The sequence below is a fragment of the Pinus tabuliformis genome, chromosome X, assembly GCF_031772625.1.
Source record: "Pinus tabuliformis cultivar Carrire ecotype Pingquan chromosome X, CPIR1, whole genome shotgun sequence".
NCBI classification, from domain to species: Eukaryota; Viridiplantae; Streptophyta; class Pinopsida; order Pinales; family Pinaceae; genus Pinus; species Pinus tabuliformis.
This window is the reverse complement of record NC_142308.1, coordinates 1,070,377,549-1,070,392,473: the sequence shown is the minus strand read 5'-3', so window position 1 is coordinate 1,070,392,473 and position 14,925 is coordinate 1,070,377,549. Positions and strand designations below refer to the sequence as shown.

General features: G+C 36.9%; 1 pseudogene; it reads left to right on the top strand.

Moving 5' to 3' along the window:
• LOC149143524 (iron-sulfur cluster assembly SufBD family protein ABCI8, chloroplastic pseudogene) overlaps positions 1-12,195 on the top strand; it is a 43,423-nt pseudogene extending 31,228 nt beyond the window's left edge.
• The last annotated feature ends 2,730 nt before the right edge of the window (positions 12,196-14,925 follow it).

Here is a 14,925-nt window from a genome sequence, read left to right as displayed (position 1 = left end):
CGACGACGTTTAGTGAAAGTTTTTATTCCGGATCAAATTTTGGAAGAATGGTTTGTTAAATCATTATTACCTAAAATCACTTAGGATGTAGCTAAAGAAGTAGTTGTTATTGAAGAGCAAGTAATTGCTCAGGCTCAGTACCTTAACCTCGTTTATACGCAGTTGGGTACTTTACATGAAAAAATCCCCGACCTTCTAAAAAGAAATCAAATAACTGCAGCTCCTTCAGGGTCTCATGCCGCTGATGGTATGATTGGTTTAGTTAGTACCAAAAGCAAGAAGAAATCTTTAAAGAATTCTTCTCCGATTATAACTTTACCAGATTCCCCGACAGGAGATTCTTCCGCTGAAATTCCTGCCGATATCCATGTCATAGAATCATCTACCACCAAATCAAAATCCGGCAGTAAAAAGAAGGGGAAGAAGAAAAATAAACAAAACAAAAAAGAGAAATAAGATAAAACTGAATCTACTGACGAGAAACGTAAATCTCGATATCCTTGTCTCATTTGTGACGAAGAACATTTTACAAGAGACTCACCACATCGAGCTGAGGTTTCGAAAATCGTTAAGTTTCTCAAACACCTGCTGTCTTGAAGGATCCTTTTCCTAGTCAATATAATAAGATGATAGGTTCTTCCTCAAATGCCTTAGAAGAACCCATAATGATGATGTCCCATGTCAGGATTGCAATGCGATCGCAAGATTATGGTAGTAAAGGTCTTGTTGGTGGTAAGGAAGTAGAATCTTCTAATTCAAACCCATCAACTTCAACTCCTTCTGGTTATGATCCGCTACAGATCGAGAAACCTAATTCAGACTTAGTAATCAAACCACCTGCTAAAGGTATACTTCGGAAGTCAGCTTTCAATCCACATGCGAGAGCTCCTCATAACTATAACATTGTTGAAGACTTAGCTATTTCCCCTTCAGCAATGTCGGCTTTGGAGGTGCTGCAATCATGTCCAACACAACGTAAATTACTATTGTCTGCTATAGGAGCTGTTGATATTCAGGATTTGAACCTTATAATCTTCGATTTAGAGAATAGTACACCTCATCTCCCTCACCAAATGGCTTTCCAGATTCCAGTGTTAGTAAAAAATAGACCTTGCTTTAGGATTGTGATTGATGAGGGAGCTTCTACGTGTATTATGTCAATTCAGTGTTGGAGATCGCTTGGTTCTCTTACACTCAATCAATCCCCGATGATTCTAAAGGATTTTGATGGCTGAGGGTTTCATCCTTTTGGCATTTTGCAAGATTTACCTATAGGGGTTGAAGGAAAAACTATAAATCTAGCTGTGGAAGTGGTTGATGCCCCTCTAGATTACAACCTTCTCTTGGGTCGCAGTTGGTCTTACGCAATGACTGTTGTTGTTTCATTAGTCTTTCGGCTTATTAAGTTTCCTCATAATGGAAAGATCGTTACAATAGATCAGTTAACTTATTTTTAATCCAATCCAACCTCTTCTAATAGTATTCAACATGTTAGTAAAATAGTTATCCCTTACAAGGATGTTGGGGTAGGATTGGTTAAAGATTTTGGTTTACTAGGAACTTTTTCATTTCCTCCTCCTAACGTATCGCCTTCTTTTGCAACTATTCATATGATTTCATCAAACACCAATGTCTTTGATGATCCTTGGATCGTACCTTTCTATTCTGAGGTGGACTCATTTGGTGATGCAATGCCTTTGAGTCCCTTTGAAGTTGCATATCAGGCTGTACAGTGGTTTTCTGACTCTTGTTCAACCAAATCTGATCCAATGAATGTGGTCCATGGAGAATCACTTTCAATATCAACCTCAGATTCAACAACATTTTCTGATCCTGTTCATACTGATGAGCAGATTCGTGAGCTCATGTCTGTTGATCATTTACCATGGGAAGATCTTCATCATCGGTCTTCGTTTTTACCTGAGCTTGATCATTTTGAAAATGATTTTTCATCTATTTTTACCGCTGATTATGTCAAAGAACCATAGAATCCATTGCAACATCCTGATTCTGAGATAAATTTGGGAAATATCTCTCAAACGGTTCCTATTGACATTTCAGTAAAACCCGGAATTATTGAAAACATTCATATAGGTGCGTCCTGTATGGACGACGAAATCCAAACTTATAAAGCCCTATTTCAAGAATTTCGTGACGTGTTTTCCTGGCCATATGAAGAAATGCTAGGAATCGATCCATCAATTGTTGTTCATGAAATTAAAACTTACCCGGATGCTAAACCTGTTCGGCAACGTTTGCGTCAGATCCATCGGAGAAAAGATGCTGCTATTAAAGCTGAAGTTGAGAAATTACTTAAAGCACGTTTCATTTATCCAGTTCCCTTAATGGATTGGGTATCGAATATTGTTCCTATTAACAAAGATCAAGGAACGATAAGAATATGTATCAATTATAGGGATATTAATCGAGCTTGTCCCAAAGACAATTATCCAACCCCCTATATTGATCAAATTACTGATGATTGTGCCGGCAGTGAAATGTTCTCCTTTATGGATGGTTTTTCCAGTTACAATCAAATCAACATACTCCCTGCTGATCAACCAAATCTGGCTTTCATTTGTCCATGGGGGACATTTGATTATTGCAAGTCGCCTTTTGGATTGAAGAAAGCCGGAGCAACTTTTCAAAGGGCTATGTCTTACACATTTCATGACATCAAGCACATTATGCAACCTTATCTCGATGATTTACCTGCTCATTCGTTATATAGAGCCGATCATCTCACACTCATTTACAAGAAATATTTATGAGATGTAGGCATTATCGAATTAGGCTGAATCCACACAAATGTGTTTTTTGTATAGAAATAGGTCGTTTACTGGGATTTGTTGTCTCAAAAGCCGACATTCGTGTCGATCCCTCGAAGGTTGAAGCTATTGTCAAATTACCTCTGCCTTCGACTCTTCACCAACTCTAAAGTTTTCAAGGGAAAGAAAACTTTTTACGTCATTTCATTCCTAACTACGTCGAGATAACGAAAGGTTTTAACAAGTTGTTGAAACAGAATACTCCATTCTTTTGGAATGAGATAGCTGACAAATGTTTTGATGCACTTAAACACGCGTTGACCCATGCACCGTTATTGCATCCTCCCAACTACAACCAGGATTACTTCTTGTACCTTGCCGCTTCTCATTCCACCAATGGGATGGTTTTAGTTCAGGAAGATGAATTCAATAGTGAAAATGTGATTTACTATCTTAGTTGAACCCTAAATCCGATTGAGCTTAAATATTCGCATGTAGAGAAATTGACCTTGGCAACTGTTCAAGCTGTCCAAAGATTTTGTCATTACATCTTATTACGCAAAACCACGGTAATTTCTGACTGTAACCCTATGACGTATATTTTGACTAAACAATTGCTAGGGGGAAAGTATTCCAAATGGATAGTTATCCTGCAGGAATTTGACTTGGAATTTGAAAAATCCAAGGCAAAGAAATCTTTGGTTTTTGCGGAATTGATGTGTGACTTCCCGCGTACTGACACTGAAACTGTGGTGGAAGAACCCATTGTGGATGAATCCTTGTTTCTTATCAGTACTCTTGATCCATGGTATGGAGATATAATTGTCTATCTCCAAACCCAATCTTTTCGGCCTGAAATCTCACGATCTCAATGAAGGAAAATACATTTCCAATCCCAACAATACAATATTATTGGAGATACACTCTATCGTCGTGGGGCGGATTCTATTTTCTGACTAACTCATGAAGAAGCTGAAAAGGTTCTAAATGACTGTCACTCTGGAGCATGTGGCGGTAATATGTCTGGGTATGCCACAACCCAAAAGATATTGCACGTTGGTTATTTTTGGCCGTCCTTATTTAAAGATTGTATCAATGTAGTCCGGAAATGCCACAATTGCCAAATTTTTGATCGTAAGATGCGTGCTCCACCTGCTCCTCTCCACCCTATAATTGTCGTCGGTCCTTTTGCAAAGTGGGGTATCGAATTTCTTACATGTAACCCTCACTCGGTCGGGGGGCATGCGTATATCATCCTTGCGGTAGATTATTTTACTAAGTGGGTCGAGGCGATGCCTACATTTTCGGTAGATGGAAAAACTGCTGCAATTTTCATTTTCAATCATATAATTGCTAGATTCAGTGTTCCTCAAGCGATTATTATTGATCATGGAAGTCATTTTCGAAATATCATGATGACTGAACTAACAGATCAACTTTGCCTGCGTCACGATAGTTCTACTACATATTACCCACAGGCTAATGGTCTGGTTGAAGCAATCAATAAAGTTCTAGTCACTATGATCCAACGAATCATTGGGACTCATACGTTGAATTGGCATAACATGTTATTTTCAACGCTTTGGGCATACCGAACCTCAGTAAAAACATCAACTGGTTTCACTCCTTTTCAACTGGTCTATGGTTTGGAAGCAGTGTTACCCATTGAATGTGAAATTTTGTCATTGCAAATAGCCATAGAATTACTCCCAACCACTTCCGAAGAGGAGAAACGTTTGTTGTACTTAGCTTAGCTAGATGAGAATTGACGTGATGATGCATTAGAAATCGAGATTCATGCAAAACGGATAAAAGCTCAGTACAACTGAAATGTTACACCTCGTAATTTTTCGAAAGGTGACCTAGTTTTATTATATGATCAAGCAAACGATAAACTAGGGGCTGGAAAATTCGTACCTATGTGGCATGGTCTTTATGTTGTTAAGTGAAAGCTAGCAAAAGGGGCCTATGAATTGGAATATTTTGATGGTGTCTCTTTGGGTAAACCCAGAAATGGGCTTTACCTGACAAGATATTATGCTTAATTTTTTGTGTGGAGATTTTTGTTAGAATAGTTTCTTTCTAGTTGGCGTGTTTAGATTAGAAAGTGTGCCTAGTTTAGAGAGTGTTTTTATCATTATTCTTGCTTATCTTGATTTTACTCTTGATATTGTAGATGTCAATGGATCTTCAAACATACATTGGTTTTGCTGATGCCGTTTGTCATAATACACGAAACATTTCTTCCGCAACTTGGGTTATCTATTCACCCTCTAACAAGTTAGTATCTATGCATGGGGTAAGCCTCGGTCAAACAACAAATAACATTGCAGAGTATAGTGTAGTGATTGAGTTATTATCTGAATCCATCTCATTTGGGATTCAGAGTTTGATTGTTAGGTTAGATTTTGAACTCGTTGTATTACATCTTAACAAGGTTTATGCCATTAGAAATCCAGTGTTATTAATATTATTTTTGAGAGTTCGTCTCTTGGAACGTGAATTTGACTACATTGAATATCAGCATATTCCAAGACATTTAAATACATTAGCAGATGCAGTTGCTTCTCGAATGTTAAATAGACATTTGCAATAATCAAAACAATAAATTTAAAAAAATTCCATAACATGTTATACAAGGTAGCCAGTAATAGTGATATATCATAGCATAGAGGTGTGTCAAATATACATTGTCTTCGATCATTGATTGAAAAACACCTTATGATCGGCAAAAATGATAGTACAAAAAGATATAAAATGTCATGTGAGTCTATAAAGGCGATCATCCTATCACTGGTGATGATCACGATAAGAAAGCATTGCTCGGGCCACCCTACAAAGGAACCTCCTAAAAGGTCCTGGGACCCCAATCACATAGCGCTGTAACCTAAGTGTAATATCATCTATGCTAATATCTAGAATGTCTGCTGTCAAATGCTCTAGATGATGCTCCAATTCGGTCAGGGTCTCTGCTGATTGGTCCTATGGGGCTGGTGTTGCTGCAGCTGGTTGTCTCCTCTCATAGGGCTGGAGAGTGGCTGGTCACCATGGACCCACATCTACATTTAAAACTTTTTAGTTTCAATTTTGGACGATTTAAAAACAAAAAAATAAAATTAAAGTTTAGAAAGTGTTGAAAATGATTTTACCTGAATCATCCCATTGCTCTCCTGGTGGAAGAGCCATGTCTAGATCACCATGATAATCCATCCCAGCATATGGAAAATCCTAAATCACAAAAAGTTGGTTCCTCAACCAACGAAAATACTCAGGTGGAAATCGGACAACCTCTGAACCCTCCTCAGGATGACGGGCCATCACTGCAACCCAACGCATAATCCTAGGCTCTCGAGGAAGTCCATCCTCAACGGAAAGCTGTTGTGGGACCAACATAGGGACCCTCTCTAGGCCAAATCTCACAACCAAGAAACCATATCCAAAGTTTTTTAGTTGTCCGTTCTTTGCTCTAGTCAGTTGGCCTTTTACATTCGCTAACACAGCCTCACACCAGTTGAAGACGGTGCCTCGGTAATAGTCTACTACCATTCGCATCTGGGATTCGGTAGCTACATGCAATGCCGCACTCCCACATAGTCTGGTGATAGTAAATGTAATCACTTTAATTTCAGGACGGGAGATAGTTTTGATATCTATCCATTTGTCCTCTGTTTGGTCATTACAAAACTATAGTCGGAGACTAGCGACAGACTGGCCACCTGGCCTAGTCCCGGATAGAGATAATTGTTCACCTCTCCTGGGCAAACCAGTCAAGAAGTATATGTCCTCTAGCTCGATTTCGAGCCGGTGGCCACCAATAATGAAACACTAGTCCTATGTACTCCACCTGTCCACCAGCCATTGCAAGAAGTCTACCTGAGTCCTCATGTCGGGTATGGCCTAGAATTTAAATAGTCCGCATGATTTTAATGCCTGTATTGTAGGTGGATGAAGTAATGCAGCTAGGTCCACATATTCGTGCTCCCGTTCCCGCCAAATGAGCATTTTTTTATATCCTACATTGCAAAAAAGGTGGATTAGAACATTTTAGTTCAAAAATTTTTGGGCGCAAATGGAAAAAATTGAAGTTTTAAAACGTATTCCGCGGGGTCCGCACCCGCTAGTTAGGGACAGTGTGTAGGTCCACACTCGTCCTTAAGAGCAGGTGCGGGATCTCGACTTTTTCCTTTGTACGAAAAAGTCGGGGTCCGCAGGGGCCACATGTTGCACCTGCAGACCCCGCGAGTGGTTTTTTAAACATGATTTTCCCTTAAAAATCAATTTTTAAAGCTCTAAAATGAAAATTAAATCGTTAAAATGCAGGTTAGGGATGATGTGGATTACCTGGAGCTGATGGTTTTCGATTTTAACGGTCATATTTTCCGCAATCTTCACAGGAAGTTTCTTACCAAAAGCTCTTACTTTTCACTCTGAAGTCAAATGGTAAAAATGAATTTGCAAAAGCCCTTTTTATAAGCTTTTTTGAATAAATGAATTTTTAATTTTTTAATTTTTCACTATAAAAAGGTTACTTTTGATGCATTTTTATTTATTATAAACAGATATGAGTAATGTTTTGAGTTTTTGGGCAGAATATTGGATTTTTAGGGATAAATTAATCATTTTCAACAAAAAACATTGGAGTCCTATTAAAGCTCTTTTCTGACTCGTAAAATATGAAAAGATTGTCGAGTTTTTCTTTTTAAACTCGTTAAAATGGAATTAAAAGGATGGTCCACTTACAGCTCTTTTCTGACCGTATAAACATGAAAATATTGCCGGACTTTTGTCATTTCAAGTTCGATATTGGTAATAAAACGACGTGTCTTTGATCGCTTTTTTACTTTTTCAGATCAGGGCCACTAATTATGAAAAGTACTCCTTGATCGTAATGGTCAAGCGATTCTCTCAAGTATTATTTTATACTTTTTTGGGCTTGGAAGACACAAATTTACGAAAAGGGACACCCATGGAGTTTCCTTAAGTTTTTCTTCTGACTCCCTAAAATTGAAAAACACTAAGTTTTTCCTATACTGGACTTGTACAAATTCAAACAGTAAAGGACTTATTCAATTTAAACAGGAATGGACCACTCCTTCTTAGGGTTCAAATTTTAAACTAAGTTGGACTCATCCAAAGGATGAGCTTATAATCCAACAAATATTATCCTCGTCAAGCTTGTCAAAAATAAAGAGGTACTTGCCAAAAATGGTGGGGGGAAAGAGAGAAAAATGAACCTGTTTGTTACACTTTGTGTTTTAGAAAAGCATTTAACCACTCTTGAACATGACACTTTTTGTTCACCTGGGTTTGGAAATCCTTTGCCTAACAGTTAATCAAACCATATTGAAAGTCTTTAGCCAGTTTCTGGGTATTAGCTTTGGGTCAATTGTCACCAAACCATCTGTAGTGTCGTTATGTGTTCAAGAGATCAGTTCAAATAAACCATTCATTTTCAAAATATCTGTCATCCATCTTTGACCATCCCTGAGTTAGCCCTTGCCAAATATGTTTCTTCAAACTTGATCTATGATGTCATGTTGTGGGCTTGCCTACGACGGATCACTTTCTATCGACTTCAGCTCATTATCTAGAAAGATGATCTAGAAATCGTCATTACCTTGGAATCTGCATGCCTCAGTGGCAGGTTTCTCACCTTTGATGATAGGTTGCATCATTGACCTTCGATCAAAGGATTCTGTGACATGTTCGACATCAACTCATTTATTCACATTTCATGGATTGTACTGAGTACTTTGAGAGCCATTGACATTACTGGTGGTTTCTCTCACACTTATTAACAGTTTACATCATTGACTGGTAATCAAGTGGTTTCTACCATGTTCAACTTCGACACATTTATTCACATGGATAGAATTGTACTAGTTCGAGAAGCAGAAAATCAAGACCCTGGATCTAGTTTCCACCATCCAGGCTGCGAGGAATTTTGTTATTCATTATACAATGGACTATTCATAAACAGATGGCTGCACCCATACTGTGTCTACATATGTCTATACTTGTGATGTATTACAAAATCATTCTTGTATCAGAACAATTTAGTTAGTTCTCTAGTCAGTTTTGATCTGAGTATGGGAATGCTTACCTCAACGATGATATCTTCACATATATATATATATATATATATTTTGTATTGAATTTTTTTACAGGTTCCGACCAGGGTATCCACAGGATGATCTTCGAAATGATAAAGTACTTCACTCTTCTTAGATGACAAAACCATCCTCATCTATTACAGACTTCGCACTTTAGGGGGCAATCTGTTGCACAAAAACTGTCACCATGACATTCTGCAGTCTGTGTGAGTCTATCACCACTCATACTTTCCTCCTTTGCAAGTCTTAAACCTTAGTTCTTCATATCAAGCCTTGAAAATAAGAGAAAGACCTTAAAAGTCTCTAAAACTCTATTTCTGCACTTTCTCTTAGCATTACCTGCGATCCTGCACCTAATGGTCATGTCCCTTGTGCACTTGACCGCTCTGTCTCTGTGTAATGGGTGCAGACCCCTGTAAAAGTAAAAAAGGCATAAGTACATTCTTAAAAACTCACTTTGAGTCATTTCTGGATGCTTCTAGAAGGAATCTTGAGGTGGCAAGTTCGTTCCTTTAAGGTTCATGCATCCCATCCCTTAAGGAGCTAACCCCTTGATGTGAGGAGCTTATCCCTTTGAAGGAGGACTCTATCCCTTCATATATGGACATGTAACCTCCTTCCTTTGCACTATAAAATGAAGCATTGGGCTAGTTACTAAAGAGGCTGAAAGCTGAAGATTTTTGAGGTGAAATGCTGCTGGAACTTAGTCTTCCTAATTGAGCTTTTGAGAGGAGAGATTACATACCTTTTGATCTCATTTAGAAGAGAGTGAGGCTTGTCAAAGTAGAGGAGATTCCTGTTTGGACCCTGGGAAGATCTTGTACATCATCAAGGCACCAAACGTTGTAAAGTTCTTCTATTTCAAAGTTAATACAATCAAGTTTATTTTTCTCAATAAGCTGTGTTTTATGGTTTATTTTATGAACTCCTTGATCATCATAATGAACATGATTTATTATATTAGCTATGCAGGTGTTATTTGATGTGTGCTTGTTTGTGATTGCAGCTTTTTAAAAGGAAACTCTTTCGGACGGTTGGAGCATGGATGCCACAAACTAGCGTTGGACTTATGGTAGGGTCTAAAACACCTCTTTAGTTTTTATTAATGAATCAAAATATGTTTAGAGAAATGTAGATTTGCTTGTCCTGCTTGTGGCTAGATATTTGTTGATACTAGGGAGATCGGTCTTGTCCGCAAGAACGATTTATCCGACCAACAGGTCATTCTTTCAGGTCCACTTCTAGTATTATCAGCCAATGATCTGAACCCATACATGGGAGGATCGAGGCTTCCATGAATATATCTTTGCTTATAGCTTGTTCTAAGATTAGGAACCTATCCAACCATGAAGCGATTTGATGTATCCCTCCCCTTCTATTATTCCATGTATGAACACCATTAATTTTTGGCATGTCCCCAATGTGTAGTTCTGATATGATATCGCTAAAGGCTTCCATGTCTGCATCCATTCTTCACATTTCTCCCTTATTATACACTAAGGAGGTGATCATATTAAAATCCTCTCTGACTATCCAAAGGTCTTATGGGTATAAATTTATCATATTTTCAATATTTTGTAGGAAAGAGCCTCTTTCTCCTGGGATATGAGGCCCTTAAATTCTTGTAAGCAGCACCCATTCTTTGGATCCAATGTTTCAAAATTTAGCTAACGTTATTCTTCGGAGGCTGACCTAATCTTAAAACTGAACCTCTTCAGGGTTCCATATAATCTTTAGTCCCCCAGCACTGTCGCTTGCTTCCTGGGCCATGACTTGGTACTGGGGTTTAAAGTTTTGAAGAACCCCTTTCAATTTTATTTCACTAATTTTAGTTTCTTGAATTATCATGATACTTGGCTTATCTTTCTTCAGTCTCTCTTTAAGGTACCTCTGTTTTCCTCTATTCTTGAGGCCTCTTATGTTCCATGATGTAATAATCAATTCAACAATTTCAAGGGTTGTTGAAAGACCTCTGACAATGGAACTACTCTTCCAAAATTTACTAGTAGCTCCCCAACCATCTGGATGGATTCGTTCATTGTTATTCTACCCCACCCTTGTTTATTTTAAATAGGCTAAATTTAGGTAGTTAAAACAAGTTTGAAAATAATTAGAAACACCACCCCCACATCATTTTATTTCCATGTGTACAAAACAAGGTAATATTGAATAAAATTATGAGCACTTACATTTAAATTGACTGTACATAAAATAAAAAACAAGGTTGATGCTTTTAAAAGCTATATCCATCATTAAATATAAGATATGATAAGGATGACTCATAATTTTAAAGGCTATATCCATCACCAACTATAAGATAAGAGTTAATGAGATGAGAAAAATTTGGTCTTGATATAACATGTAAACATCATATTACTTATAACTCATGCATATTGTATCTTATTGTGCATATGTTAATTGTATAACTTCAATCTGGATAACTTTTTACATTTAAATTTTCAAATATGTAGAAGTTACATTACACGAGCTTAAATCTGCACATAAATAAAATATCAGAAATATGGTAGGGGAATGAGTAAGCATTTTCACAATGGTTTAAAATTTCCCATTGATTGGTGAAGAACTAATTCAATGCTATTTTTGGTGGAGTATTAAGTTATTAACTAAAGATGAAAAAAATTTTAGTCTCTTAAATGACTAAAAAGGGATCTTTAGAATGTTATATAGAAGTTACATTTCACATAGCTATATCCACCCTGACATAACTATAATATTCCAACTTCAATTTTTTATATAGAAGTTACATTTACGTGTTTTAGATAGAAGTTACACTTTACATATCTATATCTACCATGAGGTAACACTAATATTCCAACTCCATTTTTTCACACTTTTCAACATTTTAAAGATTTGTCTATTTTAGTGTTATTATGCAATTAAATAGTTGATGTTGTTTAAGACATCTCCTATTTGCAACATTTTGACTTCTTAATTGGGATCTTGGGTAGGTTTTTGTTACTACCATATATCATGTTTTAAGTAGATGGTGTTCTATAATCCCCCCAAGAGACCTTAGGAGCAAGCTTGAATTGCATGCTTGTTTCCATTATACATCTAATATTTGCAACCTTTTCCACGTGAAGAACCCAATAGCCCATGTTGAACATGAAGCAAGTACCTAAAAAATTGGGGAATATCAGTTATTCTATTTCCAGAAGGGGATAGATCCAGAGAAGGCAACGACAACTATCATAGATGGCTTTTGTCAGGTTGTATTTAATGAAATCCCACTAGAATTTTCTACTAAAGTAATTCAATTGATGAATTTGAAGCTTGAAGGTAGTGTTGAATAGGTGTTGCAAGGTATATCTATAACACTATCTATCTACATGATTATAATTCCATGAGATTGTGTCTCAATAACACTATTGTCCAGTGACAGGTGCTAGATGTAGATAGCTTTCTCATGTCCTACAGGTAAATTGTATCATTATATTTTTATGAAATCTTAGAATGTTTTCAAATTTTGTCTCAAATAAGGAAATATGTATGTAATCTTGAATTTATCTATGCTGTAATAAGATCAAGAATAAAGTTGTCATTGCAAAGTTTGTCTCAAATAAGGAAATATGTATGTACTCTTGAATTTATCTATGTTGTAATAAGGTCAAGAATAAAGTTGTCATTGCAAATAATTTGGACCTACCATGTAAGTTTACTTTACTACATAGAATTCTTGATTTGTTAGATACCAACTAGTTAGGGTTGAATTTATTTTTGTTGTAATGAGATTAAGAATAAAGTTGTCATTTTAATTACTGAAATATACCATGTAATATTTATTCACTACATGAAATTTTTTATTTGTTAGAGCCAAAATTATTAGGATTATGAAGAGTTGTCTTTCATGACAATATTTGTGAATTATCTATTCTTGCTCAAAGAATTACATATTAGAGAAAGGTAGAAAATAAATGAGATGTAGCTGAATGGTTTCTGTTTTAAAATCTGTGGACAGAGTATAAAATCATTTTCGGTTACATTCAAATATTTTGGAGAACCCACTAAAGTGCTTCATTTCCTCCTAATTAATTCCATTTCTACTATCCCAATGCTTCTTGAAGTCCTTCTCCAAAGTGATCTCTTAACTATCTTGGAGGGAAATTGATTACTTCATTGGAACCCACGGATCACAATTTCATTAGGAGCAAGGGATGAGAACACTTCATATTATTCAATATATTCTGCAAGTTAAAGCATATCGAATGATTTCCTTTCTCTTTAATTGATACGACAATCACTCAGGCAATTGTTAGGATTTTGAGATATTTTTCAATGATTTTTTTTTCTTCTGAAAGTTATGTTCTCAATTAAAGAAATTAAAGAAAAGGTGAAAATGATGCAATGGAAGGATTTTCTATTTTAGTGCCTAAGAATGCCTTGCTAATCTGAAGGGCTTGGTATTTTCTTGATTCGAGATTAATTGCATTTGACTTCGTACCATTTCTTTTAATTTCATTTTCGTTGTGCTTATATTGTTATCCTTGAGGTTGGTGATCTACTATGTGTGTAATAGGAAGTATTAACTACTAAGTGCTCTCAAAGGTGATATTGATGGACGAGTAACTTTAAATGTCCCTACTTTACACTTTAGTATTACATGATCATGCAAAGAAATTATTAATGAATATTAAAGGGAAGATGATTAACATGCAGTTTTTGTTGGATTGTCATATAATTATTGCATTTTGGCCCCCAATAATATATTTGAGGCTACTTTTTGGTTGTTACTTGTGGAGCTTCCCTTTGGCTCAGAAAAACATCGAGGATAAATGTCCATTGCATTGGCATTCGACATCACCAAAAAGGAATTCACCAAAAGCATGTTGGCATTATGATGCATGTGTTGCACTTGATGGCAACCCTCTCATAGAAGATCATCTCACTTATATACATTCAGATGAATCTACATAAGAGATATCAGATGTGACATCATACATAGATGTAGGACAGCTCAAAGGAATCAAATGGCAAGTTCTTAGTAAGCTTTGCCATCAAGTCCAAAGGGGGAGATTGTTGGCATTATGGCTAAAGTATTGTCCTTGATGGCAACCCATACATGTGATAGATCACGGTACTTCAGGTCAGTAGCAGAGATTGATGATCAGCTCTCAAATATTGAAGAAAATAAGGGGTACGCAGGTATACCATACAAAAGATGCATACACGTAGGCATGTCTTAGATAAACTGCGCACATACACGTAGGTCACCCGTTCAGAAGGTGCGTACCCCCAGTTCACTTACTTCAAGGCAGAGAAGCGTGTTCACATGGGGTTTCCTATGTTTAGCCCGTGGTATTTAGCCCGCCGTTCTTGATTCTATGGTTTTGGCCCGTGGTATTGTTTTATATTATTATTATTATTATTGAGCCCCATGTTCCATGATTTTAGGGAGAGATTGCCTATATAAAGCAAAGGAGATCATTTGGCTAGATACTTGTGAAATAAGAAGATCTTAAGAGAAGCTAGATCTGAAATTCTAGTGATGGGTTTGTGAGAGAAAGCTAGATCTAAATCAGGAGAAACATGAGAACTACAAGTCGGATCTACTAATGGATTGATATCTACTCGACGCATGTTCAGATCTGTAGATCTGACAGTTTGGTTAATCTTGAAGTCTTGAAATTATCTATACCTGCAGGTATGCAAGTACAGTGAAAGAAAAGTGCGGAGATACGCAGGCGCAGAAGCGCTGCAGGTGCACAGATACGCAGGCCCAGAAGTGCTGTAGATGTGGAGGGGTGCAGGCAGTTCATTGGACACAAAGCGCAGGTACGCAGGAAGTCTGTGAGGTAGAGTGCGTGGGTACGCAGGAACTCAGTTGGAAACAGTGTGTACTTCTACGCAGGTGTTATATGGGTGAAGCTACGTACTTCTCATGAAATCTACTTAGCTGTCCATATTTATCATTGCTATGTTCTGGTTTGTGAAGTGATGTCTGGTTTCTGGTATTAAGTTCTGATAACAACAGTGATTGATTAAATGTTTATACATTTATGGATGAATGGATCAGGTTCTTATTG